This window comes from Gymnoscopelus microlampas, assembly GCF_963454915.1.
Source record: "Gymnoscopelus microlampas genome assembly, chromosome: 23".
NCBI classification, from domain to species: domain Eukaryota; kingdom Metazoa; phylum Chordata; class Actinopteri; order Myctophiformes; family Myctophidae; genus Gymnoscopelus; species Gymnoscopelus microlampas.
In genome coordinates this window covers 28,653,322-28,666,984 of record NC_139960.1, presented here as the reverse complement: position 1 = coordinate 28,666,984, position 13,663 = coordinate 28,653,322, and positions in this window count along the sequence as shown.

Here is a 13,663-nt window from a genome sequence, read left to right as displayed (position 1 = left end):
AGAACTAAAACTGTCAAGATTCTACAAGGGGAAATAAATCATAGGTTCAATATTAAAAGGTTGCTGTGTGTGCTGATATGATGATGTATGTGTATAGTAATATGGCCACAACATGCAATACAGTGTGTTGGAGCATTACACAGGGGTCTGTGTTTGATACATTACTTACCGTCACGTTAGAATGGATCAGCTATGTAATGCAAAGGATAGAATCAAATAGAATAGAATAAAACCGGTGGCATATAGCAGTGGTTCTCAAACTTTTTCATGTCAAGGACCCCCTAATTGACACTTATTACCCCACGGACCCCCATTTGAAAAGATAAGCCAGGCACCCCAATAACAGAAGGTTTTTACGGCTCTAGCAGTGATTCTCAACCATTTTAATTTCAAGGACTCCCAGTTTGACATGCATTAGGCTACGGACCCCCATTTAATGGCATTTATACTTCTGGGACCCCAATTCACATTGTAAAACCAATGTTAATTTAACTCTGAGAGTGTACAAATGGAACCAAATGGACCCGTTAGGGTCCATTTGGTTCCATTTGTACACTCTCAGAGTTACAGACCCATAAGGGTCCATTTGGTTCCTGTCCATCATCTAGCTGGGGACCCCCTGGAACCCCCTCAAGTACCCCTGGGGGTCCCCGGACCCCACTTTGAGAACCAATGGCATATAGAGCACATTGCCACTCTGTTCTCTACTCTGTCCCCTTCCAGAGGTGAAGTGCATACTGCCACATTGTGTCTGACATGTGTCACCTTTAGAGAAGGCATGCTTCAATCTGTGTCAACCAACCCGGCTGGTGTCAACACACATACTGTATACACACACACGCGCGCCCTGACACATGCACATTTGCAAGCCTCTCAAGAATGCACTGGCGTGCATTAACACGTACGGTACATTAGGTACGCACAAGGGAGAAGTTTCCTCTCGACGCCTTCTGCCAGGAAAATAAACGTGCCGACGGCCACATGGCCACGTTCTTCCTTGTGTTCACCTTCTTCCTCGCAACCTTTTGCAACCATGCCAAACCCTAAGCTTTACCCTAACCTCAACCTCACAACGATGGTGCCTAACCCTGACCTGAACCCTGACCTTAAACTCACAAAAACTAACCTCTGAACTTAACCTTAACCCTAATCTCTCAAGACTGATTCAACCTTTTGTATTTATTTATTTTTTGCCGATGGGTTCCCAGATTGCCTTAAACCTGACCTGAGACATAACTATGCCTATAACCTTAACCTGACACAAAAGGTGGGATTTGTGGTCTTTAGAACGTGGACCTCCTAGCATGTTAACACACTGTTCCATTACATTGTTTTGGATGTCGCTTGGACCGTGCCCCTGCCAGAGAAGGGGCTGCCTCCTCTTTCTGGCAGAACGCCCTCAGGGGAATCTTCTCCCTTCTGAATGCATCCTAACAAGAAACTGAAACCCCCCTGACAGGCTTGAGTGACAGAGAAGTGTGCGGAAGCAAGTGACTTGGCAGAGACTCTACCGCGTGACAGCAATGGGGAGTTCTACAACAATGCAATTAAAGTCTACAATGATTGCCTATAAAAAAGGGTGGGTAGGTGGGCTGGGCCTCTGTGGTGCTGTCAAAGGACTGAAGGATTTATGACAGTGGTTCCCAAAGTGGGGTCCGGGGACCGCCAGGGGTTCTTGAGGGGGTTCCAGGGGGACCCTGCAGCAAAGCTAGAGTGTCCATTTGTGGGGGTCCCTGGCACAAAATCCTTTCAGGTGGGGGTCCGTGGCCAAATACCTATAGTGATCAATTTGGGGGTCCTTGACGCACGACGAGGCCAAGTCGAGACCACCGCCTGCGGTTTATCAGAGTTACCTCTGCTTCGTTCACAACCCCCGCCCACCCCCACCCCTTTATGCATATTGGAAAATGGATTCATTCGGCTGTGCACTCTGGCAACTCCTGTTTTTTATCACCATCTTTAACAACTGTCCGTGACATGTTTACAAGGGCTCTCATTTGGGAACCATGGCGATGGCTCTTCCATCCTTTTACCCAGGGATGCTCCAGTGATGCTGCTGGGTGCAGGCCCGAGCAAGAGGAACTCTTGCCCCCTTGTGGACGATGGCGGTACCGCACCTCAGGGCTGGTTCAACAGCACCGATTGTTGTTCCTATACTTCATCATATTTCATCCAAGTATTTACCCCCCAAAAGCACCTTTTTTCTTGCCTTTATTGATAGTAGTGCAGTACAGAGAGACATAAAACAGGGAGAGAGAGAGAGAGTCGGGGAGTGACATGCAGCAATGGTCCACCCGGGAATCTGTTTTTTTTAATATAAAATGGTATTATGACCAATCTGGTAGGTAGAGTATGTTAATACAATATGGTGGTTTGGTCTCCCTGCTCTTCTATTGAGACATTTAGATCCTGTGTCTAGGTTGGACACGACCTTTGACACGAGGCTGTCTCTGGTTTGACACAAATCTTGACCTTCAGGTCTCCCCAGAGCAAGCAGGCATGGGCTCTATTAGCTTAGTGGTTCAAATGTCAGCACTCAGCGCTTGGGGTGGCGCAGTGGTAAAGTCCCTGCCCACCACCACGGAGGTTGTGGGTTCGAATCCGCCGTGGTGCATAGTCGGGCGTCTATGCGAACACAAGTGGCCCATGTTTGGGGGAGGGAAGCATGTAATCCTATACGGGCTGAGGCGGCACCTGTCAGCAGGGAGTGTTGGGCGGGAGGAGTAGGATGAAGGCTCTACCGCCCACGTTCTCCCGGTGGGGGCTCCTCACTGGCAGGTGAGTCAGTAGGATACAGCAGCAGTGACAAACACAAATGTGTGTGGGGAGGAATCAATTGGCATAACGACTAAATTGGGAAGAAAAAGGGGTAAAAAATAATTGGCTACTCTAAATAAAATAAACTAGAAAATGTGCTCCTCGGAGCACAGGTCTCCGCCAGTACTGTTCCTGATTAATCCTGTCTTACCTATTTATATTACATATTGTCACGTGTCACTTGACCAATGTTAGCTTGGCTGATGGAAGCTCACTTCAAAAAATATAAATTATTTTTTGAAGTGACACCTATTTATAGGTTTCTATTTCGTCATGCGTCTCGCTAGCCAATCAAAAGCATTGGTGACAACATATTGTCACGTGTCACGTGAAGCTTGACCAATGTTAGCTTTGCTGAGACGGACGGACACACGGAAGGACAAGAACGAAAACATACTCTCCACCTCTGGCGGAGACAATAAAGTCAACACTTGTGCTGAAGACCCGGGTTGAAATCGGGCCTGGAACAGGACATTTACAGCTATAACCACTCTGCTACTGGTGTTTCCCTGAAAAGCACCTTAATTGCACAGAATGCGCACAGTGCATGGTATTGAGCTTCAGGGCTTAAGTCAACGGGTACACGGTGAATTTGCCCACGCGTGTGTTGGCGAGATTATTCATCGCGTAGTGTGATCATACATAATATTATGCAAATGTTTTCACATGATCCAGAGAGCATCCGTCATGTTTCTAAAATAATCATTTACTGTAGATGTACCACATGGACCAGTGTTTCCCAACCCAGGGTCCGGGCACCCCTTGGGGAGTCGGGGACACATCATATGTAACCTAGCTAGGTTTATGCAAAGGCTAAAATGTGATTTAGATAGCATGTTATGTAGACAGATGCCAGGTCATTGTAGACCTGGCATCCTATATACCGGTTGTGTGTATAGTTTCAATGTACAGATTATAGTTTTTTTGGATCTAGAAAGTTTTGAGCAATGGAAATACTCACATACAATTGTACTTGGAGTGCAGTACTTGAGTAAATGTACTTACTTTCCACCACTGCATGAGAGAGGAAGCCAGAGGGGCTTGTTGAGGCCTACTGTTGCACAGTTGCGTTTGAAAACCTTCTCAAAGACCTTTCAAACGCTCCCCCCATGCGCACGCTGATCAGGGAGTACAGCTTTGTGTTAAATATTTGATAGGGTGGCCTTGTGTCTTGGTGATGCCGAGGAAGGAGATCCTCAAGGAGTTGTTTATAGGTCAAAACCATGCTTCTCTCTCGCTCTCTCTCTCTCTCATAGTGTGGCACCGAGTGCCGCGCTATGAGCTTGTATAAATGCTATAAAAATGCTATTTTTGAAAAAATAAATTGTGAAAGTGTTCGAATCTTTGAATATTTATATACATTTATAACTCAAATCTTTGCTTCTGGTGGTCCCTGGAACAAAATATTTTGAGATGGGGGGGGGGGGGTCCACAGTCAAATACATATAATTTTGGGGGTCCTTGACATGAAAAAGTTTGAGAGCCACTGATATTATATAGTAGGTGGCCAGTGACTTTGACCAGTTTCACTTTCAAAACCTTTGCATCATGCATGTCACACAAACAGAATGTGAAGCTTTTTGTTGATATAACATAATAACGTTTTTTGGCCATTGGTGTTGTGTGCTGCATTCTGTTTGTGTGACATGCATGATGCAAAGGTTTTGAAAGTGAAACTGGTCTAAGTCACTGGCCACCTACTGTAGCAACATAAGTTTTTTCAAAAAAAAAAAAACTGTTAGGATTTGAAGACTTTTGTAGAATCCCCAGAAGCAAAGATTTGAGTTAAAAAAAACATTGCTTTAATAGAATATATATATACAATATTTTCACGATAAAAAAGAAAAAAATATATATATAGCAGATCCGCGCTATGAGGCTGTAACGTGAGCTTGTAGATTTTAATTCTGCACAAGGACAGGATGTGATAGGCGGCAGAGATCCGTTTGAAATTCGCCCCGTGCAGTTCAGAGCAGGACACCCAGCAGACTGCGTGGGTGTGTGGAAGTGTGTCAGGAGATAACGGAGACGCAGCTTCCTGCCTCCTGCCATCCCCTCCCCGCAGGGCAACACAAGAAGATCTGTGGCCTTTGATCCCCGTTAAAGAAATTACCTCCCTCTGTGACAAGGCAAGTAGGGCTGCAAATATCAATTATCTGCTTAGCGACAGTGTCGTACGAAAATAGCAAGATCTACCAGTTCACCTTGTCGACAAACGTTTCGGCTATCCAGCCTTCGTCAGTGCGTTTGTTGTAACTTAAAGGGCAAGACCACTTTGGTAGAGGTTTGGGTTGTGTAGTTACCGTCAGGGGTGCAATGCTCACCGGCCTGCCTTGCACGCCCTGCTGGAACCTATTTGACCAGGAGCACACGCACACAGACATAGATTTAAAACTACTTTAAATTCGCACCTCAACAAAGTTTTCAAAGGCTCCCGGCTGACTCACACATAGCGAATTAACATAGGAATAAGCCTAGATGCATATCAATTGTCCATTGTGTGACTTGCAGTGTACAGTAGGTGTTAAGCGACGTGCGCGTCAAGTCATTGAAATAGAGTGCAAGAACATACTGTACCAAATGAGCATTGCATGCCTGGGTACCGTCCTTGCCATGATGCAACTCCAAAGGTGGACAAGAAATCAAAAGTAATTTCTCCATTGATTAGAAATTGATAATTCAAAATATGCTCCTCATTGACTTACTGTACGCTGAAACAGCTCTCAAAGTCACTCTTTTAGCACATAAACGAACGTAAACCAAGCTGATTCAGACAATATAGAACATCACAAACCCAGTACTGTTTTTTTTGTTTTTATACAAATGTCAAGTTCCTGTTAATTTTACTATTTGAAGATCTGGATCCGCGGATCCAGTCCAGGTTTTCTTCCTAATAAAAATAGTAAAAAAAGTTAAAAAGTTAACATTTTTATTAAAAAAACAAACAGTACTGGGTTTGGTGGTGTTCTATATTGTCTGCATCAACTTTATTTATGTTCGTTTATGTGCTAAAAGAGTGACTTTGAGAGCTGTTTCACTGTACAAAGTAAGACAATGAGGAGCATATTTTTGAATTATCAATTTCTAATCAATGGAGCGATTATTTTTGATTTGTTGTCCACCTTTGGAGTTACATCATGGCAAGGTAACTACACAACCCAAACCTCTACCAAAGTGGTCTTGCCCTTTTAAAATAATTGATTAATTTGATTAGTTTTAATTGTTGCACAGATGGCCTGGCCACAAAACAAGAAAGACAAGGACTGGGATTTTGTCAGTGGTAACTGTAACTGATGCCAGACTGTATTTTTATTATACAAGATGTTGAATCAAAATCTTGATGAATGTACAAAAGTGATTTATTTTATTTTGTAGTATCTCAGTCACGTCAGGTCAAATGTATTCAAATAGCACATTTCTTATTTCTACTCTGTCCCCTTCCAGTGGTGAAGTGCATGCTGCCACATTGTGTCTGACAACAGACCTTTTGAGAAGGCAGTTTCAATCTGTGTCAGCACACACACACACACACACACACACACACACACACACACACACACACACCCTGACGCACGCACGTTTGCAAGCCTCTCAAGAATGCCATGGCGTGCATTAACGCGTACGGTACATCAGGTACGCACAAGGGAGAAGTTTTCCCTCAGCGCCTCCTGCCAGGAAAGGTAGGCAGCTTAAATCTGTGTCACACACAGTGTGACATTGAGGAAAACTACAATTATTTAGAGATATACACAATGCAATGTAACCCCCTCAACATGCACACGCAGGCACGCACGCACACCAACTGGAGAAAATAGGAAGATCTTAAGAGCTTTTAAAAGATGACGCATATTATACATAATCATGTTATGTAAAATTAGAATACAGCTGTATTTGTCAGCTTGTCAACTCAGCAGGCAAGCTGAAGGCATCACTAAAGGATGCATATCTACTGTATTTGAATTCTTATGAGTTGGTTATTCAAATGCATGCACTCAGTCTTGACACCTTTTTATGTGCCACATTATCACGTTTGTACTGTCTGTTAACCATGCAGTCTCATCGCCCATGCAAAGCCAGATGTGTGTGCGTGTGCATGTGTGTATTGTATTAATTTGTGAGGGCCAAATGCCCCCACAAGTATTGTAGAATTTGAGAAATAGACATTGTGAGGACAATTTCAAAAGAGAAATGGTCGTTTTATGATAATAGCAAAATAAAAATAAATCCAGGGAGCCTTACAGTTAGGAAAAGATTTTGGTTCTGCATGCGTGTGTATGCGCGCACGCGCATTCGTGCGCGTGTCCTCGAATCTGTGACGTGGCTGCAGTTTTAGTAGCATCGCGGCGGCGCTTCGGAGAGGCAGTTGGCGCCATCAGGAAAGGGGTCGCCGGGGAGCCAGTTAATGGGAAATCGTTATGTAAATCCAATCTAATTAAAATTAGAGCCAAGCTAGTCCAGTCTAAGGTATGCAGGGGGAGGACGGGGGAGGGGAGGGGTGAGGGGGGTTGGGGGGGCGGTTGTTAAATCATATTATTACCAAGACTCATCTGCATAACCCGGTCTGCCCTTCGCTAGGCTTCTCTCTTGGCACTCGTATCGGCCTGCATCTCTCGATAAACCCAGACAAATAACGTGGCTGTCGGACAGAAACCTTGCATCTCCATATTTCAACTTTTGCTGTTTTTTTTCCCCCCGTAAATGAATGCCGTACTTCGTCGTGCAACAGTGTCACGAGGAACTGGAGAAAATAGCCGATCAACAAGCTCACAACGCGTCGCAATCCGTCGCGTTGTGAACTTGTAGATAGTGTACTTTCGATATTTAAAAGAATAGCAAAAGATAGACGATCTACAAGCTCAGAACGCGGCGCCACGTTGCGAGCTTCTAAATTGTCTATTTTTTGCTATTTTTAAGATATCGAAAGTTAAAGTTAAAGTTGTTATGTGTGTCTGTGGGTTTTATAGATATTGAACCAATGAAAAGTATGAACAACAGCTTGTGACTCAATAACAACTACACAGGATCAGTTGAAACCGAGGTAATCCTTTTTTTTCTCCATTTCCTGAGATGTAACGGTTTTGGACATACAAGGTTTACGCCCGGCAGCGACGATGAGGAAGGTTTTGCTTTCACGGATGCACATTTGGAGGCGCGGCTGGGAAGCGCCGGGCAATTTCGTTCTGTTCGGATCCATCTGATGAGAGTTTAAGCTTCAATGAAGGCAAGGAATGACAGCGCGTATGTGCCTTCCTGCAGTCTGTTTATCCTGTCCCAATCCTGTCCTAAAGCCAAGGTAAATTCCAGCTTTAGCCTGTTCTCTCTGCAATTCATTATTTTCCCCATAAATCCCGCGTTTTTTTTTCTTTCCTCCCGGTTGCAACTAAATCCAATAAAAAGTGGGATTTCGCCTGCCGCTAATTCCCTTCTCTTTCATGTCCGGTGGAGCTTTTTCCCCCCAACGAGTTTTCCGGAGGAGCTTTCCTGCAGGAAATAGCCGATCTACAAGCTCAGAACGTGTCGCTTTTCTGAGCTTGAAGATCGATTGTTTTCGGGGTGGGCGGGCGGGCGCATGAATCAGTGAGAGTATAAATCAGGCTTAATAAGCCGTCGTATGCTGTCATATTGTCATTCTATCCGTCGACAAAAAGCCGCGGGCAGATTATCGGCGCTGCATTTGCACCTGTGACGTGGGATTGGATCGCGTTCCGGTCGGCTGGTAGGAACGCGGGCGGATTCGAGGCCCTCCTGCCGCTCGGCAGCACACCTGACGGCATGTCACATCGCCTCGTTTTCCTCAAAAATGGGATTAGCTAACTAGTTGGCATGAATCAGGGCCTAGCAGTTAAAATGTCTGTCTGTCTTTTGTGATGAGGACGGATTAACGGCCTCTTCATCCATGTGTGTGTGTGTGTGTGTGTGTGTGTGTGTGTGTGTGTGTGTGTGTGTGTGTGTGCGCATTATAGGTGGCGTCTCGTGGCTGCAGGGTTACAGTCAGCTCAGAGAGAATAGCGCTGTAAGCCGCGGTGTCGGGTTGCAGCGCATCGCTGAATGCGCAGCTGTGAGAAGGATATTCCTGTTCACGGAACAGGGCATTGTGTGGATTTGTGGCGCGGCAAATCCGTTGGGTGTCTGCACACGTGCGCACTGTTATGTATATGCACGCAACAATGTGACCATACCTGGTCATACTGTGTGTGTGTGTGTGTGTGTGTGGGTGGGTGGGTGTGATTGTACTACTATGTACTACTACCAAATGTCCCACAATTAAAGTAGAATTTGAGAAACAGACATGAGGACCGTTTTCCTGGTCCTCACAAGAGACATGGTTGTTTTATGATAAATATATATTTGGTTTTATTTTGTTGGGAGATTAGAATTAGGAAAGGATTCAGGTTGGGGTTAAACATTTAGATGTTTTGCTTAGGGGTTGGGTTGGGGCCGGTTATAGAGTTATACCTGATTCAGTGCTTAGGCGTGAGACGGTGTTGTGTAGCAAAAAGTAGATCTACAAGCTCATACAACACGTTGTGAGCTAATAGATCAGCTATTTTCAGCTTTGGCTAAAAAATGCCCCCCCAAAAAATTGCCATTCATAAAATCGGTGTGCTAAAATGTTGATGCCCTCATAATTATGGTAACACAAGCGTGAGTGTGTGTGTTCCTGGGTTCATCGCCTGTACCATAGAGTAATAATAGATGTCTGTGACTGCCAGACTGAGGGCCTGCGGCAGTAAGATGGACAGCAACAGCCAGTGGTGGAAAAAGTACTACTACTTCTTTACTTAAGTAAAAGTATCAATACTGGAAACGCTCTGTTACAAGTCCTGCATTAAAAATGTACTTGAGTAAAGGTTCAAAAGTATTGGCATCAAAATGTACCTAGGGTAGTTAATACCCTCACAAAAACATGTAGTAATCCTGGTCACTATACTGCCTCCCCCTGGTCATCCAGGCGCCTGATGGAGGGGAAGGGAACTGGTTGGAATAACGTGTTCCTTCCACGCGCTACGTCCAACCAGGGAAACTCGCCCCTGTCAGGTGAAAAGAAGGTCAGTTGGCTCTCATGCATTGAAGGAGGCATGAGCTCGGCCCTGGCCTCCCTAGGCTGGTGGGGGGAGTGTAGTGCCCAGGATCCCTTAGCAAATTGGCACCGGGTGAAAAAAAGGGTTACAAAATCGAAGGATAAAAATTAGAAAGAAAAAGAAAATTACTTAAAGTGCCAAAAGTAGAAAGGACTCATTACGCAGAAGGTTTTTTAAATATAGGAAATGTATACAAATCTTTTGAAAATATCAGATCTACAAGCTCTTGGGAGTAGATCGGATATTTTCAGATCGGATATTTTCAAATGGCCAAAATGTATAAAGGGCTGAAGTGGTTCATGTATGTTTTGTAATAATAAAAATCGACAAAGTCACAAGTTTTCAAATCATTGTAGTGGAGTAAGAAGTACAATATTTGCCTCTGAGATGTAGTGGAGTAAAAGTATAAACAATTGGAAATACTCCAGTAAAGTAAAAGTAGGCTACCTCAAAATTGTACTTAAGTAGAGTAAATATACTTAGTTACTTTCCACCACTGGCCATACCCTGGATGCTCTTCAACTTTCCGTTGTTTGGCCTCACACTTCCCACGTGTGCACATACACAATACACACGTGCGCACGTGCACGATTGTATTACTATACAATACATTTTAGGATTGTGATTTTACAAATGCCATTTGAATTATTTTTGTCACTTTGACCGTAAGCCTAAAGCCGAAAATAGCGGATCGACATACTCACAACATGTCGCACCAAATACATCGGATGTACAAGCTTGTACATCCAACATATGTGGTGCGTGACACCAGCGCGCAACTACGTTTAAATCAGGCATAACTCCAACCTCAGCCCTTAAATCTTTAACCTCTAAATGTCTAATCCTAAAAAACAACCTGTATCTCTTTTTTTAAACCATAAAAAAAAAAAAATCTTGTGTGAGGACCAGGAAAATGGCAGTGGTGGAAAAATAGCTATTTGTTCAAATAATTGTAGTGGAGATAAAAGTGCAATAATTGCCTCAGAGATGTAGTGGAGTAGAAGTAAAAGTACAGACAATTGGAAATACTCCAGTAAAGTAGAAATACCTCAAAATTGTACTTAAATACAGTACTTGAGTAAATGTACTTAGTTACTTTACACCACTGGAAAATGGAACTCACAATGTCGTTTGCTCAAAGTCCACTACTTTGGGGGAGGGACATTTGACACACACACACACACACACACACACACACACACACACACACACACACACACACACACACACACACACACACACACACACACACACACACACACACACACACAGCCTCCCAACAGCTGTCCTTGGCCACGCAGCGAGCCAACGCCTCCCACCTGTGCTGGTCGTCACCACGGGTCACACTATAATCCCCAATCCCAGTTGACTTGTCCGGAATCCGCGGCGCCCGTCAGCAACTCGTAAAGCACGCCGTTAAACCATTATGAGCCTTCATTACAGCGTATGCCACCCGAACACCCAAGTGTACGTAACCTGTAAGACAGTAGCACCCTGCCTGCTTGTTCGGGGGAGGGGGGGGGGGTTACATTTAGTTAAACTTTTAGTTGCTTTGCAGATTTAGATCATTAATACAAAACATACATTCACTTTAAGTCTTACTTATGCTTCGGCTATTCCAAGATAGCCGATCTATACAAGCTCAGAAAGCGCCCTGATACATTTTGAAAGATTTTGAGTATAATGCCGGAATTCAAAATGTACTTAGTAAAAGTACAAAAGTATTGGAATCAAAATGTACTTAGAGTACCAAAAGTAAAAGTACTAAAATGTTTGAAAATAGCAGATCTACAAGCTCACAACGAGCCTGTAGATCAGCTATTTTCAAATAGCCTAGGTATAAAATAGGGCTAAAGTGGTTAATGTATGTTTTATAACGTATATCTGAAAAGTAACTACTAACTAAAGTTTTCAAATAATTGCCTCTGAGATGTAGTGGAGTAGGAGTAAAAGTATAGACAATTGGAAATACTCCAGTAAGTACTGTACTTAGTTACTTTACACCACTGGTTGTAACTGATTATTTCTATTCATTGTTGGTATTGCTACAATACCTTTACGTAAGTAAAGAAAAATCGGAGTACTTCTTCCACCCACTGACCCCAACCAGAACGATGGGCCATATAGCCGCCTCCACGGCTCCCAGGGCCACGGTTTTCATGGGGTACTGTACTGTACTGTACGTGGGAGGCGGGCGGACCCTGTTCGCGTCTGGAATGTCCAAATAGGAACAGCTTGCACAGGCTAGATAAGTGTTATGGCCGGGACGGCTCATTATTTTTTAAAAGAAAGGACATTGCGGTTGATTTGGAGATGCTGTCTGCGTTTTATGAAGGGACGCGGCCATAATAACGCAGCGTTAGACCGTGACCTTCATCTGGGCTCTGTGTTTTTATGTCCACAGCCCCGTCCCTAACTGACCCCCGCCCGGGTAACTTTATCCGTGTGGGCGCCCTCGCCAACCGCAATGAAACAATGTGCATCATTCGCCCATTACGCACGGTCATGCGCTGCTGCTCTGCATCTAAATCTGAGTCTAAATCGGTTTACTGTGACAAAGGTCTGTGGTGGTACTCAGATTGTTTTTTGTTTTTTTTTACCTAACCCATCAACCCTTTAAGACCGGGAACGCAGCATCTGTGTCCATTTCTCATTGGACACCATTTTTCATCCATTTCTTATTTCTTTGGGCTATTCAAAAATAGCAGATCTACAAGCTCATAGCGCGGCACTGTGACGCGCTGTGAGCTTGTACTGTATATCTGCAATTTTTTCAATAGCCAAGGCAAACATCTAAAATGACACAGATGCTTCCCCGGTTTTAATGGGTAAAAGTAGCAATATACAATATAAAAATGCTCTGTCAGAAGTAAAAGGCATTTATTCAAAATGTTACTTTGAATACAATGTATTGTAATGTACAATTACAAAAGTATTGGCATCAACATATACTTAAAGAACCTAGGTAAAAGTACTCTTCTATCTTCTACTAAGGTGTGGATTTTTTCCAAAATGCGACGCGTTGTGAGCTTGTAGATTTGGGTTATTTTTGAATAGCCAAAGTATAAAACACCATGTAGTGTATTAATAACCAACATTTCCAAAGTAACTTACTAACCAAGGCTATCAAATAATTGTAGTGGGAAAAAAGTAGTGGAAGTGGAGTAAAAAAAAAAACAGTTCAGTACTTGAGTAAATGTACTTTGTTACTTTCCACCACTGCCAAAGGTAGAGGAGAGAATAAGGGCATTTTTTTTAGGCCAGCGCACCAAGCAGGGCTCACAGGTGTGAGGTGATTGTGGCGCTGCACACAATGCGACCAATGTGGGGAGAGAGAGACGTAGCAGCGGGCCCTATTTAGCCAGCCACTCACGTGGCGGGGGGTCCGTACCACCCCATGAATCAATCACTCAAATATTCATCAGACACTTTCCTGTATAGCTGATATCGCGACCAAACGCTCGACCTCCAACTTGAATTGCCTCTCAATAAAAGGTAAGTTCTCGGACCATGATGGCGTGTTAACTAGGCCAAGATTGCGTGCAGAGTATAATTAGATTAAGAGTGGTCTTTGGGTCTGTCAGTATTAACACCTGTGAGTGATGGTTGCTGAAACCTCTGTCATTCTCTGTGTGTGCGTTTGTTTGGCTTTGCTGGCACTAGCGTCGCCTCTCCTGAGTCTTGTGGAGGTCACAGCTCATATCTTCCTCTTGTATTTACAACGAGAAACTCGCCCAATAAAATCGCCTTTTATAGGTGTCACA